Raw genomic sequence first — 18,011 nt, forward strand, 5'->3', positions numbered from 1 at the left:
TGCATTTGAAGGAGAACATTCTAGTTCTTTCTTTCTGTGTCCCCATAGGTATAGTTAAGATGGAAAAGATCCAATTTCTTTTCTTTCTTTTTCTTTCTTTGCTTTTCTTTCATGTGTTTGCCCAGAGTGCAGATTTTGTACCAGGATTAGCAATTAAACAGATAGCATATTTTCCCAGAAGCTTACAGTCTGTCAGAGAGGATAGGCAAACACTATACAGACTTCATGGCTCTACTGCCAACTTTCTCCTCATGTAAATCTCAGGACCAACGGTGGCTATGGCCAATTACGGGGTTCACTCCTCTTACAGACATTGCTTCTCTGTTTCCTAGGACAGGCTATCCCCAGAGAACTCAGTGAAGATCATATAGCATCTGGTCCAGCTTGCTTGCAATCGTCTATTGATCTTAGAATGCATGAGTCTCCACTCTTGCAGGCCGTGTTGGATGGCCTGCTTGTCCTTTCATTCTCATTCCTACAATCTTGGCCCCACCTCATGCTCCTGCTTTTCTAAGTAGGATGAACCCCACCTTTCTCTGGTCACCTCCCTCCACATTTTGATCAAAAGGCCTCAGATTGTTACCTTTTCAGCACGTGGGAGCCAACAGAACCACAGTTCACTTCTTCTTCATGTGTTTGCTCAGTGCTGGGCATGGTTGCGGAATACGAGTGTGAGCTCTGACATTGGCGGAGGCAAATGGCTCATAAGAATGAAAGTAACATAAAGAAAGTAAAAACCTAAGAAGTAAGAAAGAAAGAAAGAAAGAAAGAAAGAAAGAAAGAAAGAAAGAAAGAAAGTGTAGTACTCTTCCCTGACAAGAGCTTTTGCTTTCTAAAGCCTCAGGTACCTGTGGGAAAGCAAAGATGAAAATAAACCTATATAAATGGTCTAAATTCCATGCTATTCTGAGTAATAGGCTTAAGTCTTACACTCTCTTGCTCTTTCCTTATCTAGTACATCCCCAAGCCATACACTAGCCTTTTGGGAGTCATGACAGTGACGTTCTTGGCCCCACAGTGCTTGCATTAAAATAATGCACATTTTGCTGAATGCACTCAGAGCGCATGGGTGATGATACCAGCTATCGAGATATGGCAAAGAGTCATCACAAAATGTGTCCTTTGGTAGAAAGATGAATCTTCCCAACTCAATAAGCATGCTGGTTAGTTTTTGTCACCGTGACAGAATGTCAAGTCATCTGGGCATAGGGACCCTCAACTGAGAAAATGCTTTCATAAGATTGGCTTGCAGACAAATATTAATCAAGATGCGTGCTTGTGAAGTGGAAATGTAAGGGTTCTTTGGAAAGTCAGTTGTGTTGGATGGTGCTTTGCTGAGGCACGCACATGAAGGACATGTGATGAAGGATTCTTCACTAATGACACATATGTATTGGTTCAAGTTACAAGTGTTGTAGAGTGCCATAGAGAGAAACACATCAAGAAAAAAAAACCTTCTGGTCATGTGCTGCATCTTCTTGCCACTTCTACAGATCCAGGCTGATTGGTGGTGTGATGTCAGTTGATACAGACTCACATGGAGTTCAGACTCCTATGCTGAGGCAAGACATATACATAGTGAGGCAAGACCAATGGGGGAACACATGATGTTTGGAGGGCGTATAAGAAGGTCTCAACAGACTGTGAAAGGGCTTACTTGTAGAGTTAGCTGTGCAACGCTTCTTGGTCTCTCATCTTCATGGACTCTGTCTTACATCTTCATGGATCTTTGCTTTCTGAGAGAGGCACAACCGAGGACTTCTAGTATCCTGGTTGGTCCTGGCCCATCCTGCTCACTCCTGCAGATTTGGCTAAAGCCTGGCTGTCTCTGCTAGGCCATGCCACAGCTGCTGATTCGGGTTGCTATCCCAACTCTACCGAACTGGACTGCTGGTGTATCCATGAAATATTTGCAAGTGGATCGAGCTGCTGCTGCTGACCTGTAAACTGATCTGCTGATTTCCTGACAATGAAGATGGGATTTGGTCCAAAGAACCATTTCCAAACAAGTCCGCTCACCCTGTATCCTTTCTTTGCCACTACCTCTGGTGGGTGGTGGGCTAGAAGGGAGGTTAAAGCATTTAAGAACTATCATTAAAAGTAGGTTTGAAAAAAATTTAAACTACACCCTTGAATAATGATTGATGTGGGAAAGCCCATCACACTATGAGCAGTGTAACCCCTGGGCAGATAGTCTAGGGTTACATAAAAAATAACCTCTGCTATTAGGTTTCTACCATGTCTTCCCCAAATGATGGACTCTAATTTTTAAGCCAAATAATCCTTTTCCTCCCTAGGTTGCTTTTGGTCACTGTGTCAACACAGCAATGAAAACCTAGAACAATAAATATGTTTTAAAAATGTACATGGAGATATTCAAGACCATGGTAAGAACAATTCCTCTTGAAATTGTGAGGAAAAAAGGTTCAAGCTGGTATTGTAGCCCCATCTCACACTACAAAAGTCTGGTCATTGTACACAAATGTTTAGGGGATCTCGAAAAGGTATTAAACCTGTGTATGTATATGAAAACATTTTCAGGGTTCAACATTATCTTACATTATCTTTGGCTAAAGGCATCCACTGAGGGTCTCAAACATGGATGAGAGGTGGCTGCTGTATGCCTATAGATGTGCTGGAGAGACGTTGAAGAGGGAAGGGGTAAAGGTTGGTAAAGAGAAGGAGGCCATTTTAGTTGAGGACAAGGATAACACACCTAGAGACGGTAGGAACAAGTCATTCATGTGGTGGGAAGGGAAAGAACGTTCTAGGCAGAGAAAGTAGAACTACAGATACTGAGGCAGGTGTGTTACAAGAGTGTTCTAGAAGAATGATAAAGAAGGCTTTACATCAAAGACACGACAAACTTACTATGGGATTTTCAAGCATGCTTATGGATGCTTCCTAGTGATGAGAGTGAAGGCCAAAAATGACATCTGGGAGCCCATTAAGATGGTGCTGTACCAGTACAAGGAAAATGCATGGTGTTTAAATGGGGGTGTTCACAGCAGATAAGTATAGAAATCATCTTACTGTGGCATGTATTTTGAAGACAGGGCTGACAAGAGCATTTTAGGGCACAGAGAAAAATAAATGTTATATTTGAATTTCTAGTCAGAAGCTTGGTACAGATGATAAGTCATCAGTGGGAGCCAGGGTCTGTACTTTAAGGAGAATAGGGGGCTGGTATTACAAGTCTGGAGGGCTAGTTCAGTCATAGTGCTAGAAAAGTCACTATTTGAGGAATGAGAACAGGTAGCTATGAAAACAGGCCTCTGTTGTGCATGATTAGATGGTGAGGGGAAGCTTAGAGCAACAAATGAGGCAGGAGAAGGGGCAGAGCATGTGATGCTCTAAAAGCCCATAGTTTGGACGATACAACCTCTTGGGTTCTTTCTCTTGGATTTCTATTTCACATGTCCATCTTCAGCTGAGAATCTATGTCTAGGCCCTGGATGAGCATCCCTCAGGATTTCTTAGAAGCTCCTCCCTGGGCTCTTCCTTCTCGGAGAAGGGCTTCTAAGGATGCACACTCACATGGTTTTCTCTCTCTCTCTCTCTCTCTCTCTCTCTCTCTCTCTCTCTCTCTCTTCCTCCTCCTCCTCCTCCTCCTCCTCCTCCTCCTCTTCCTCCTCTAGTTCCTGAATTCCTCTGTCCTCCAAAGCAGACATTGAACTTCTGAAGTACCCTTCTGTTCTTATCTCTCTGACACAGAGCTCTGGCACTAAGACTGTAAGACTATGGCAATCAAATACAGTTGGCAGAACTTGGCAAACCCCAGAAGACAAGCAAAGTATGAATGGTCACTTTAAGCAAAAACTGAAGAGAAGAAAAGGTCTGTACTGCTAATGAAACAAAGGGTCTCTTTCACTCCATATATATTAAACAACAGTAACAAAAATAGAAGACGTGACATGGCCAATCATCAAAATTAAAGCGAAAATTTTATTTTGTTTCATTTTATTTCCCCTTCCTTCCTTCCTTCCTTCCTTCCTTCCTTCCTTCCTTCCTTCCTTCCTTTCCTCCCTTTCCTTTTTTTGACAGGGTTTCTCTGTGTAGCTCTGGCTGTCTTGGAACTCACTGTAGACTAAAGTGGCCCCAAATGCAGAGATCCACCTGTCTCTGCCTCCTGAGTACTAGGATTAAAGGCATGTGTCGCCATCACTCTGTGTGAATAGTTTCTTTCTTTTTCTTTGAATATCTTCTTTTAAAGAAAGTTTTCTTTATTTTTATGTTAAGTTTGTGCATGTATTTATGTGTGTCGCGTTTATGTCTGTTCTCTACAGAGGCCAGATGTTAGATCCTATGGAGTAACATACAGTTGAGAGCCACTATGTTGGGTGCTGGTAATGGAACCCCGGTTCTCTGCTGACCAGGCACTAATCTGAGCCACTGCACAAACTCTCCAGCCCCCAAAATGAATATTTTCATCAAATGCTAGAATTATGAAACTGGGGCAAATCACTTCAGGAAAGTACAGTAAGTTTTGATTTTACCCATGCAATATACATTCAGAGACTAGCTATGAATGGATCTGATTCTAGTGTGACAGATAAAGAAAACAGACACATGAATGGAGGTTGTGCTCTGGGGTAAGTACATTCTTAATGGGAGAGCTTGGTTTGTGGCAGGTACAGATAAGTACTCTGAAGAAAAGCAAGCGCCACTCAGGGAAATGTGAAAGCAAGTAGAAGAAGAAAGAGACAGGATTAGATACTGTCGAGGGCTATCCCTGTCAACCCACATACATTGTGTTACAGCTCATACCTCTAATGTTTCCTAAAAGCCTCCCCCACTCTGTCCCAGTTGACATTACTATTTGTCAGTGGTAGAAGATTTAGGCTCTGGGGCCTAGTTGGAGGAGGTAGGCCAATGGAGGCGTTCCCTGAAGAATATACTGAGACTTCAGATCTTTGCTCTGTCTCTTTTCTGGCTGGCTGTGATGAGGTTAACAGCTTTGTTCTACCACACTCCCTGCCATGATGTTCTGTAGGTCACAGGCCCAAAGCAATGGGGCCAAATAGGCAGAAGTTGAACCAACTAAAGTTGAACGTTTTTATAGGTTGATCGTCTTGAGTACTTCCCCAGTGATGGGAGGCTGACTGGCGTCAAGCTTGCAAGGAAAACTTTGGATACGGCTCCAATTTGTTTATTGCAGTCTTTAGATTTCTGAGTCATTGTTTGGAACCTCTGGAAGCCAAATTTTATGAATTTGGTCATAAATTCATATATTTATAATTTTATAAATGGTCAAATTGTTTAGCTCCTTGGGGGGGAGTCAACCTATGATTGCATGATAATAAGTGTGCTGAATAGTTCATTAACTAGCATAGGAGAAAATGTTTGGAAGGAATTTCAAGTATGCCTTGAATTCCCGCCACAGGATAAGTGTTCCAGTAAGTGGATACTTTGAACATCACTATCTCCAGTCTCTTTAGATGGCTGCTTTGAAGTCAGGCTCTGCTATTTTCTTAAAGTCACACTGGCTAATAATCACATCAGAGTTCTACTAGAAATCTACATTATATTCTAACTGGAAGTGCCTTTAACAGAGAGTCTATTGCAAAGACTTCAGAGCAAAGGTCAAGTACAATATAACCATCGGAATGTATAAACTATCGGAAAAATTCAGAGTTGGAGCCAATAAACATTAAGTACATAACTTTATCAAAGACCAAGAAAAAATAAATTATACTGAAAAACACAAGTCCTAACTAGAGAGACCCCCGTCCCATATTTGAAGATTTGGAGAATCCATTTGTGTATTGCCTGGGATTTGTTTTGTCCATGAGAAAGCAGCATATGGTGTGTCAACATCCCTGGATCTCAGTTTATTCCTCTCTAAAAATATAATGTTTTTACCAGGAGTAGTGGTGCACATATATAATCCCAGCACTTGGGAAGCCCAGGTAGTAAAATCATCACGGGTTTGAAGCCAGCCAGGATTACACAGTGAGCCTCAATCTTGAAGAAAGGAAAAAGAAACAGAAAACAGTAGAGTCATTTCCCCCTACTAAAGATGCTCTGTTAGAGTGCCGCATGGTTTGAATGACAGGAAAAAACACAGATAACTGGAGAAAGAGATTGGGAATTTTTCAGTTCACCAGACTCAGTATTCCACTCTTGGGTAGGTTTCTTTGTAGAACTGCACAGAAGTTCTACTATGTTTCGTTTGTAATATGGCAAAATAAAGATGTTATAAAATCTACCTTTTAGTCATTGCACCTACAGTTCAGTGTCACACTGTGGACTGGCATTGCTGTGCAGACAGCATGGCTATTTCTCTCCAGAGACTTTCATTTTCACAGGCTGAAGGGCTCTGCCCACTGAACACTACCTCTCTGCCTCTCTTATTCCCTCGGTGCCCGATAAGAACTATGCTGTTGCCTATACCTTTGCATCCAACCAGAAGTGGTTATATTTACTGTATGAAATATAGGCCTGCAACCATGCTAAAAACTCAGCAACTTGGAAAATAGCCACATAAGACTTCACTTATTAGCAGCTTAAGGCAAAGAGCAGTGAGACGGCATAGGACGGAGATGGACAGAGGTGCTAATGCCTATTTGTCATGTAAGTCGAAGGCAGAGCAGTTCACGCACACCATCTGTGTTAGCTCTCAGCTCCATGACTTTAACTGCCTTGTGGTTGCTCTCTGGGTCACCAGAGCCATCCTCTCTAATCACTCCTCCAAATGGTCACTACCATGCCTTCCTCGAAATGTCAGCATTGCATTCCTGCCATAAATTCCTTAGCAGTTTCCTCAATGCCCACAAGTTAAATTTCGGCCTGTAAATGAGGCTCGCCTTCTGTGATCTGTTCTACACCCATGGTATTGGCTTCCTCCGCCTTTGCATGCCAATCTGATGACTACTGATCTTACCGTTTGCAGCAAGCACATAGCCCCCTCCTCCTCCTCCCTCATGTCTTGGAATCTGTGGTTGCTCAATTCCTTCCTCTGGAAAGGTCCTCTCCCTTCTTCCTGTACCTGCCTGTGTGTCATGACTCACTCTACGCTCTGCTCAAATGTAATATCATAACGTTTGAAGGAATTCTTTGACCCATCTCCAGACTGAAGTTGAACCTTTCTCTTGTACCCACTTGAAAACCCACAGGGTCCACTTCTTGGTAGATACCATCTTCAGTCTGTCTCCTTACCATGAACACCAAACAATTGCACAAAACAAAGACTATGTGCTCAGAAACCAGGCTAGTAAAGTACCAATTAAAACCTACTGAATGAATGATAAACAGAAATTCATAAGCTTCTCATTCAAAACAATATTTCAGAATGAACAAAGACTTGTTTTCTACTCTCAGAAAATGAAATCAGTGGTTAAACAGTCATTTATAACCATCCAATATATGTGTAAGAATCTCTAATTATACCTATTTGTATTTGGAAACCTTTAAAAATTAGTCTCATTTAAAAATGTTCTTGTCTATATAACTCATATTTTTAATGCATATACACTCATATATATCATCCTCATATGTATCATACACATACATGTATGTGTAGACACACACACACACACACACACACACACACACACACACACACACACACCCAGTGATACTTGAATGGTTTTCTCAAACTTTCAAGAAATACTTTTCCTCCCCAATGCATACCTATAACAAAATAGGTTTTACTCTGTGGCCATCTGTCCAGGCCTTTCAAACGTCAATCACATAACTAAGTAGATGTAAAATGGAGAGGTATGATTACCTGAGAGGAACAATGTAATTCAGGACATTGCAACATCTGGTTTTCCTTCTCTGAAATAATGTGCTCCCAAAGAAGCCAACTGTCCGCCACTCAGGGAAAGCAGACCACCCCAGGAGAGCTCCCAGAGCCAGGGAAATGATGCTTTCCTTCAGCATCCAGTAGTAGCCCATCTTCCATTGTAAATCTACAGTAAGTTTTATTATGTGGGCATCACATATTACATAAAGGGTTTAGAAAACTAATATGGCCAAGATACCTTTGTCGAAAAACAAAACAAAAAACTGTGGAAGTGAGATTCAGAAGTTGAGACCAATTATGTGGGATTTCTGTGTGTTTTTTTTCTCCTTTTTCTGGGTCTTGCATGATTTCTTTTACCATATGGATACCTTATGCCCTCAGAGGCCAGAGGAGAAGATGAATCTCTTAAAATTTTAGCTCCAAATGTTGTGACATAATTGCTGAAAATCAAACACAAGTCCTCTGGAAAGCCAGTCAGTTCTTTTCACCTCTGACCCACCTCTCCTTCTATCTTTCTGATTGTCTATAGCAAACAATTGTCTAGTGTTTTAAAACTATAAACTATAGTCATACATTTATATAAATGGATATTGAATATAAAATTTTATAATGCATTTTCTATATGAAAGATAGAATAGTGAGTATCCCCACATATGAAGAGAAAACAGACAGTAGACCTAAATAGGACAATTTAACAACTGAGTAGCAGCAGAGATTCCATTGATAAAGAATTTTTAACAACACAATTGTAAAAACCTTTGCCTGAATCTAAACTTGTGATAAAGTTGAATGAAGGGATCTGTTATTGCCATGCTGGTCCTAAGGTAACGTGCCATACATGAAGCTTGTGTATCGCTGCTTTGTTTGAAACAGGAAGAAGATCCTGGTTCACGTTTTCATTTTATTTTATTTTTAAGAATGAATATTTTATTTTTTTCTCCATTCAGGAAGAAGATTGTGGTTTGAATTTCTATTTTTAAAAACAAGATAACATTTATTTAGAAAAGACTTTGGCTTCAATTCTATTTTTAATTTGATGATTTCTCAAGGCAGGACTCAAGGCAGGATGCACGAGCACGTGTTCATGGTGATCTGGTACAGTGACATTATTTTTGTGAAAATACCTTTTACATTCTAAGAGACTGGAATGTTCGCTGGCCCTCACAGACAAGTTAATAATACCCATGGAGGTCATTTATGATCAACGATATGCTGGTATGTGCTCAGATTATTTGTTTAACCTTCCATTAGGACAGTGGTTTTCAATCTTCCTAATGCTGTGGCCCTTCAAATGTAGTTCTTCATGCTGTGCTGACCACTACTATAAAATCATTTTCATTGCTACTTCATAACCGTAATTTTGCTACTATTATGTATCATACTGTAAATGTCTGTGTTTTCTGATAGTCTTAGGGGATTCCTGTGAAGGGGTCTTGTGATCCCCCAGTGGGGTAGTGACCCACATGTCGAGAACTACTGTTTTAGGAGAACAGTGTAACAATTAACCTTACTTGCCTTCGATTTCTATGTAATTAACTTTTACATCCTAAATTATTGCATACCTTTAATTTTAAATTATGTACTCTCCTATATGCTTGTCCTGGAGAGCAATGCACTTAGTCTGTTTGCCTGCTGTCATCATTTCTTAAGAAACAGCAAATAAGCCAAGAGTGACTTTATACAACAGATATTTAATGTTGAAAGCAGAGTACAGATATTGCCCGGTAAAGATATGTTTGCTGTATGAATATGTTGGAGTCCATTGGGGTAAATAATTTAATCCCTTTTAAAATTATGTTAAAGGGTTGGAGAGATGGCTCAGTGGTTAAGATCACTGGCTGCTCTTCCAGAGGTCCTGAGTTCCAAGCCCAGCAACCACATGGTGTCTCGCAACTATCTGTAATGAGATCAGACGCCCTCTTCTGATGTGTCTGAAGACAATTACAGTGTACTTATATGTAATAAATGAATACAATCTTAAAAAGAACTCTGTTAAAGACTTCTGTAAGGAATTTCTCATGTCTTTTTCATGTGGTGCTTTCTATTCTGTTCAATTAATATTGATTCAGACATCAGGCAGGTATGGACACAGAGTGGAAAGGCTACAGACAAGCCAGAAACCATAAATTCCAGGAAGAAGGAAGATGCAGGGTGTGGTACTTTGAATAAGAATGCCCCTCCTCTCATAGGTTCATATGATTGGATACATAGTCATCAGCAAGTGGCACTACTTAGTAGGGATTAGGCGGTGTATCCATGGCTACTGGCCACCAGGTTCTCCAGCATCCCTCAATCTCTACCTATTGCAGGACTCTCTAGGCTGCTGGACTATCCTGCCACCTATCGTAGCCTGCACCGGCGTATCCCTGGGCTGCCCTTCGTCCAGTCACCCTTCCCTATATAACGCGGCTGTTTTTGTCACCTGCCATCTCTTCTGGTCTTTACCTTCCTTGGTCTGGCTCTTCCCACTTCCCTCCCCTTTCTGCTATCTCCCACATGGCCTGTCTCAGTCTAGTCAAACCCACTTTGGGGCCTCCCAGATGTCCCTGCCTCTGGCTATGGTCTTCCTCATAGATATAATAAACTTTCTCCTTCACCATACCTAGAAACCCTCATGTCCTTTTATTTATTTATTTAGTTAGTTAGTTAGTTAGTTAGTTCAATTATAATAATCATTTTAAAGAAATTATTTAAATTCTTTATACAATCTCACAGCAGAGAAAAAAGTAAGTATATACCACTTGAAAAGAGAAAGTTTATGCTTTTGTATCTTATAAATTTAAGGTAATTCGATTGTTTGATTAAACAAAACACAACCTATGTAGATTTATAAGCATTCATTGGAGGCTGGTCATCGGCTGTCACTTTTGAATGAGTATGGGTTAGAGCTTTAGAAAAATTGATGTACCAAGACTCCGACATTTGCTTCTAAGCGATACCTGTTCCAGCTTTGAGCTTGAACTCCGTTCCTCTTGACCTACTTCCAGCATTTTGGAGTCCAGCGAATCAGCCTGAAGGGTATCTGAGTCCAAGTTCACCCTTGGAACCCTCAGAGTCCTCATTTAGGTTTGTGTTAAAATAAATCTTACCCAAACATCTTCACAGTGGATTGCCAAGAAAAGGTTCCCTGGACTCGCTCAACCTCCATTTATTTTTTCCCTAAACGTAGAGTGCTATCCCAGAAAAGAACCGGGAGGTGGGTGGGGTGTCAAGAAATCTTGGACTGAATGGGGAAGGGTTATAGTCATTCGCAATTGAGTTGAGGATTTTGGATGTAGTTCAGATGTAGGCAGAGCAGAGGTGTGGCATAGGGCCGAAAGGCAATCCCTAGATATCAAGCTGTGCCCTGGGACCTTTCTAGGACCTTCTTTATCATTTATAGAATTCATGAACTCAGGTCTTAACCTCAAACACACCTTCCTTTAGACTGAGGCAGCAGAGTAAAGCTTTTGAAGAAAAGGCCTGGAGGTCCATGCTCCTTAGTAACTTACTTATCACCAGGAGAAAGGGCTTAGCCTCTGCCTGCCTCCACTTTTACATTCATACCTGAAGGCAGCACCAGGAGCCAGTTGCTTATTTTAATGAAAACAACTTAAAGCCCCATGCTTGATATTTTCCTAAAGTTTATCTGTCTGGTTGGTTTCCTAGCATTTTCCTCTATGTTGGTAAATTCATGCCAGATGAGTTTTTCATTTGTTTTTTTGTTTTGTTTTGTTCGATATGAGGTCATAGAGCGAAGTCTTTAACTACCTCTCTTGCCCTTGCTTAACCAGTCAGTATCCTTGTCTTGGGAATAGGTAGGTTGTTCATACATTTGCTCCTGGCTCTAAACAGATGAAACACAAGCTAATTGCTGCCCTGTGGGGCATACCAAGACAGTGTCTCATACTCCCTGGAGTGCAGCACAGCACAGCACGGATGTCTAAGGGAGATGAGAAATATGCAGCCCTTTCTCTGTATTTGTCCTCCACACACCCTGTGAGGGCTAGCAAAAATCTGTTCTGATTCTGCGAGTTACTCTCTGGTATGCATTGGGTAGTAAAATTATGTTTTGCATTTGTAGTTGGTATTTCATTTTTTCAAAAGTGAACATCTGGTTTTCCTCTTTTAGTTTTGAAGCTCTAGAACAGTTGGGCAGGGCCACTTGGCGTCCTTCTGTATCTCTGTGAGTCATAACTGAAACTTACAATCCATCAGCTACTTGTCCATTGGCTCACCAGCCGCCCCTCATTTCCCCACAGCTTTTTTGGTTCTGGATGAGGAAAGGGTTTGTATTAGCTTGTTCCATCCAACCCCTGGGAGTTTTGGGAGAGCCAATATTACATGAAGATGCCTCTGGTCAGCTGTTACCAAATGTGAAAGGCCCAGCCCTGAGTGGGTGAAAAGTAGAGTCTGGCTTGCACTCGTTGGGGTTTTGAGTCATAGCCGATTAGTGTTTAGAGGAACCGTTTTTCTCTCTTCCCTATTTCTGTGATCTGAAACTACAGATAAAGTGAACTGTGCTGAGGTTGTGAGGACTCGTTTATTTTCACCAAGGAAGTGATTTATTTGCATCACCTTATGAGTCCTATACTATTTGGAAGAGGGAGTTTGTTTTCTACATGCCTCAGTGCTCTTGAGTTCGAAAGTTCTTCATGTTTCCTAGACCACACAACTGCGGCAGCTTCTGGCCCTGGTTCACAGGAGAACCAAAGTACAGCACTGTCTGAAAACTCTTCATCAAGGCAGCCCCTCCACCACCCAGATGTAGAGTCCTCTTCCTGACCCACAGTGTCAGTTAGGCTATTGTCATGCTCAGTCACCATGACAGCTCACTACTATTAAAAACAGCCCACACTAGGTAGCCCAGCACTCAAGATCCTCTAGAGTTTGTCCCCAAACAGTGATAGCCAACTGCTGCTATCAGAGCCTCGTGTAGTCTAGCCCAAGTACACGACTTGCCGTTGTTGTTTGTTCTCTGGTATCTACGGTTTCACCTTATGTGACAGTGAGTGCTGCGAGACAGGTGATGGTTCCGTACGCTCCTTTAATGTCCCCATCACCTTTTCTCTGCTGATTTCAATTCCACCAGAACCCTGATCATCCAGACCCAGGTCAAATGTGTCTGCTACTTTAGAGTCTTCCCTGAGCACACTCTTGGCCTCTTCCAGTTTTCCCATCTCTCCCTCAAAGCACTTGCCGGTATTTTTACCTGGAAGAACAGGTAGGTTAAAGTGCCTCGTTTGCCTGTCTTCCTCCATCATGGGCAGGCATGGCTTGGCTAGTTGTCTAGGTTACCTTTCTACTTTCCTTAGACCTGTCTAAGAAGTATGCACTTGGTAAGCCCTTTCATAAACACAGTAATAAGTATTGGTGGAGAGCTGTAGATTTACAGAGTGGATCTGTGGTCATTACTTAATTCCCATAAAAGGTATTCTTTTTATGACAAATAAGAAGGAAATGAAAAAGGACTCCTCTTAAACAATCATTTGCCTCATTATTACTGTATACCTTGTCTGTTGTTCTGATAAAGTCTATGGAAGAAGGAGTCATGCTCATTAATTACTGTTATATTTCCAGTAAATAATACACACACACACACACACACACACACACACACACACACACACACACACACACACACACACGGGTGAGTGCTACGAAGCAGACAGTGGCTCGGTGAACTTAGTTTATTTTTACTACAAGTATTTTTTCACTTCACGACTAAAAAAGATGTTTCCAAGACACATGAGAGATCTGTGTCTTGGAGTGGAATGGAAACCCGCTCTCAGGATCATAGACACCACGCATTTTCCCACCATACCATCAGATTCCCATCCATGGCTTTCAATCATCTTTTGATTTGGTTGGGTATAGCCCTCGTCGCTACAAATGTATAAAAGGTGAAAAACGAAGTAAACTAAAGCCACCCAAAATTTTTCTTAACACAATCTAAATATTCCTCCCTATTCATTTCAGACACCCAAGCAACTGAAAAGGGGCAGTAGCTTTTTTTTTTGTTGTTGCTTTTGTTACCAAAACCAAGTCCAAGAGTATCATTGCGCAGTAGGAGAAGGGGTGTACTCTTAGAATGGTGGGGTTATTTTTCTACCAACCTCATCGGTTTCCTCTATAAGAAACAACAATTTTGACCTAAGAGTAAATAATAGTTTCCATCTCAACTTTATTTTGTGCTATGTTGCCTGGAAGAATATCCATCGTTACAATTTCTTTTCCTATTTCATTTAAAGGAATGAAACAAGCATGCAAAGCAACTGCATCAAACCAAGATTTAAGGGAAGAAACACAGGGGACAGACAGCAGCACTCACCTCTGTTTCAAAAGTGAACTAAGCAAAAACTGGAGGGATGCATGGGCATCGTTCAGAAGACCCAAGCTGGGTCTCAGTGCTCTCACGGCAGCTCTCATCCACCAGTCGCACCAGTCTTTTCTGGCCTTCTTGGGAACCAGGCAGCTACATTTACAATGCTCTTAAATTACTCATTTGTAGGCAAAACATTCATACACATAGATAGATAGACAGACAGACAGACAGACAGACAGACAGACAGATAGATAGATAACCTTATTTTAAGAAGGAAACTAGGCATAGAGGCTATGGCAGGAAGAGATCCAGGCTGGCCAAAGTTATAATGTGAGAAGCACTCTCCAAAAGTAAAAAATAAAGAAGAAAAGACAGCAAAGACCTCACTACTTTTATTCTAAGCAAACTCTAAATTTTTCTACTAAAGCTCAAATAAAAATTTTACCATTTACTTTGAGTTATTAAACTTTTCTGCTTCTCTTTATGGGAAATTTGGAGAAAGATAACTTCTAGTATCTTGAACATTTGTTTGTTTGGGTTTTGTTTGTTTTTTGAGGGTTTTTGATGTCATTACATTGTAGTTGATTATTAAATTGCTAGACTTGAAATTTTGTGTTTGGTTAATAAAACATTTAAAAGTAAGAATTAAACATTTGGTGTCTACTTGTTATTGTTAATTAAATGTGTTTACCCTTTTTTTCCGGTCTTGTTAACAATGCGTTTCTTTGAAGGCTGTCAATGGTTAGCTGGGTAAAGGTGCTCATTACCAAGGATCTACATGGTAAAGGGAGAGGACCAACTCTCCTAAGTTGCTTTCTGAATTCCACACTCATGTCATGTTATACGTGTTCCCACGTACATAATACACGTAACTAAATAACCACCTAAGTGTTCGGAGCTAAGCTCTACACGTAAGAGAGAAAAGACAGTGTTTCTCTTCTGGGCCCAGGTTATCTCACTCATATTTTATTTGTCGGTTCCACCCATTTTCCCACTCATTTCATAACTATATTCTTTATCGATGAGGAAAATCTCATTCTATCTAGTACATTTTAATTACCCACTGGTCTGTAGGTGGCTACCTAGGCTATTTCCTAGCTATCGGATGAGAGCAGCAATGGGCACGGCTGTACACGTGTCTGGGTTGTAGGAGCAGCGTCCTGTGGGCATATCCCTGGAGTGATAGCTGAGTCAGAGGATGATTCTATTTTCAGTTTCTTGAGAAACCTCTTCAATGAGTTCCATAATGCAGCACCAGGTTCTGGTCCTAAGGACAGGAAATCAGAGTTCTTCATGCCTCATGTCTGGTCAGCATTTGGTGCCACTTGTTTTCTTGATGGCTACCATTCAGACCATGGTGATATTAAAGGAGTGCACCACAGCATCTAGTTTGTTGTAGGCTTTTGAAAACTCAAAGCCTACCCCACATTGATACACTTCCTCCGGCACGTCCACACCTCCTAATCCTTCTTAAAGAGTCCATCCCTTGGGAAACAAACACTCGAAAATATATGACTCTACAAAGGGCGATTCTCACTCAAACTACCATACACACTATTATGAAAGAAGTACAAATGGACATCACGTCAGAGCACCATTGGCTGAAGGACGTCAGCTTCTTTCGTTATCAGACAAATTTGAGGATAAATGAAAACCTCTGTAGAGTTTGTTTTAATATTTCAAATAAACCCACATAATTCATATGGTCTCACTAGTGTAGAGGATGACAGTTCTTTCTTCCTACTTATGTAGATTGTCTGGAACTTAATGTTAGAAACGGAGTGTGTGTGTGTGTGTGTGTGTGCATGCTTCACAGTATGTATGTAGAGGTCAGAGGACAATGTGGGGAAGTTGGCTTTATCCTTCTACCATGTGAGTTCTGGCCATTAAATCTAGATCACCACACTTATTGTCAAGCACTGCTAAGCCATCTTCTCTACTCCTAAGGAGTTTCTCTATTTTTCCCACATTCTATTCAAATTCTTCTCCCTGTCTTTGTTACATCAAAACTACTTGAGGAACTATTGTTGCCAAAGCACTGCACAACACGCGTGTTCTTTATAACATGTAAAGGAACATACTGTCCTTGACATGCCAGTCTGATAGAGGCACATAAAAGGCAAGCAAGGATAAGAAATAATACAGTAAACTAGAATATACTACATGGTAAGTACATGGTATAGACAATGGTTTTATAGGAAGGAAAATATTTATCTGATATTGAAATGATACTTAGTTTGTTTTCTGTTGTAACAAAACACTTGAAACTGGATATCTTAAAAAGATATGAGGTTAGCTTGATTTGACTGTTAGTTCTGGCACCTCAGGGTCATGGCTTCGTCTCAGGAGTATGACTGGTAGTAAATGACACTGTCCAGGAACATCCGTGAGGGGAAGAGTTTATATACTAAGAGAGGAAGCTGAAGAAAAATTCAAACGTCAGGGTCAATCTTTCTTAGCAAACCTTTCTGTGAGAACTAACAAGGTTCCCACAAATTCTGCCTCCACTCCTTTGAAAAGCATAAGCCTCAATGGCCCAATTACATCTCATGAGTGCCACGTTGAAAGGTTTAACACCACCTTTCAAAAGTATCACACTGGGGAACAAACTCTCAAGACACCTTTGAGGGACACACTCAGGCTACATCCAAACCACAAGAAACAACCCTGAAGAGGGCCACAGAAGAATAGTGTAAACCATAGGATTGGAAAATGACAGTGCTCACCTACAGGCAGCACAGCCAAGCAAGTTGTACGCCTTAATTTGTTTCATTCTTTGCAATATTCATTTGGGTGTTATTATCCTTTGTGTTGGCAAATAGAAACTTAAGGGCCACAAAGCTAAGGAGCACCATGGCAAGTTCTAGAACTTCGCCACAGGTGTGTGGTGTTAAGAACTCTTCAACTCTAAATATCTTAACAACAGCCAGGCCTCTTGCTGGGGAAGCAGCAGACAACAGAGTCAGGCATAGGTGGACATGGGACAGAGGTGAAATCTAAGGGGAAGGAACAAACCCAGGAATGTCCACAGACTCTAATGTTATTGATGCAGGTGAGACCTTGAACGGCATTCACCTCTGAGTCTTAAGACAAATTATTTTCATCTTTTTCAAAGTAAAAATTTTTATTAACTCCTTGAGAATTTCATACATGCATGCGATGTGTCTTGATCATATCTATTTCCCATTCTTTCCCCCCAACTCCTCCCAGATCCCCTGTGTATCCCCTACCATTCCCAATTTTGTGTAAAGGGTACAGTATTTTCTACCTGCAGACACAGTGCGGTCTCACAGTCACACACTGCAGCTGGAGTTCACTGAAAATTGAAAGGTAGAATTAGAGGTAACCATCCAATTTAATTATGATTCTCAGCTGTGGAAATGTACAAATTAGATGTCACCTGGAATTTGTGGCTGTAGCTTTGACATTTGTGTGTGAACATCTATTCTAACTTCAAAAATTCATGAATGTTATATTTGGTCTTGGGACTGACCCTCCTCCATGGTGCTGTTTCTTGGTTTTTTCCTCCTCTGCTGTTAAATCAGCTGGGCAACAATAAGACCACTACCACAATTTTGAGCCAAATTTAAAGCAGGCTTTATTTAGTACTGGCCAAGAAGATGGTCATTGGCCAGGTCTATACCTGGGACTCCCGGAGAAATGGCCACAAGTCACGTTTGGCAGAGGCGTGTGTGTGTGTGTGTGTGTGTGTGTGTGTGTGTGTGTATGTGTGTGTGTGTGTACATATGTGTATGTATACATACATGTACATGTATAGGTGGAGAATGTATATATGTGCATGTGTGTATATACATATTTATACATGTATATGTTTATACACACATGCACATATATACATATATACACACACGTATATATACATGCTATACATATATGTGTACATATGATATATATATTATATATATCAGGTTCAATCAGGGGGGCAAGCATATATCCTGG

General features: G+C 41.0%; 1 long non-coding RNA gene across 2 annotated transcripts; it reads left to right on the forward strand.

Annotated features, from left to right (window-relative positions):
* Positions 1 to 1,835: 1,835 nt before the first annotated feature.
* On the forward strand, positions 1,836 to 14,698 carry LOC102551825 (uncharacterized). 2 transcript variants are annotated; one of them, XR_015633436.1, is made up of 5 exons: positions 1,836 to 2,387; positions 3,715 to 3,835; positions 4,287 to 4,479; positions 8,695 to 8,962; positions 13,978 to 14,698. It is a non-coding gene; the product is annotated as an uncharacterized LOC102551825 (long non-coding RNA). The 2 variants fall into 2 exon arrangements; XR_015633437.1 differs by having other exon boundaries at positions 8,797 to 8,962.
* The last annotated feature ends 3,313 nt before the right edge of the window (positions 14,699 to 18,011 follow it).

Source organism: Rattus norvegicus, chromosome 11 (assembly GCF_021556685.1).
Source record: "Rattus norvegicus strain SHRSP/BbbUtx chromosome 11, alternate assembly SHRSP_T2T, whole genome shotgun sequence".
Lineage (NCBI taxonomy): Eukaryota > Metazoa > Chordata > Mammalia > Rodentia > Muridae > Rattus > Rattus norvegicus.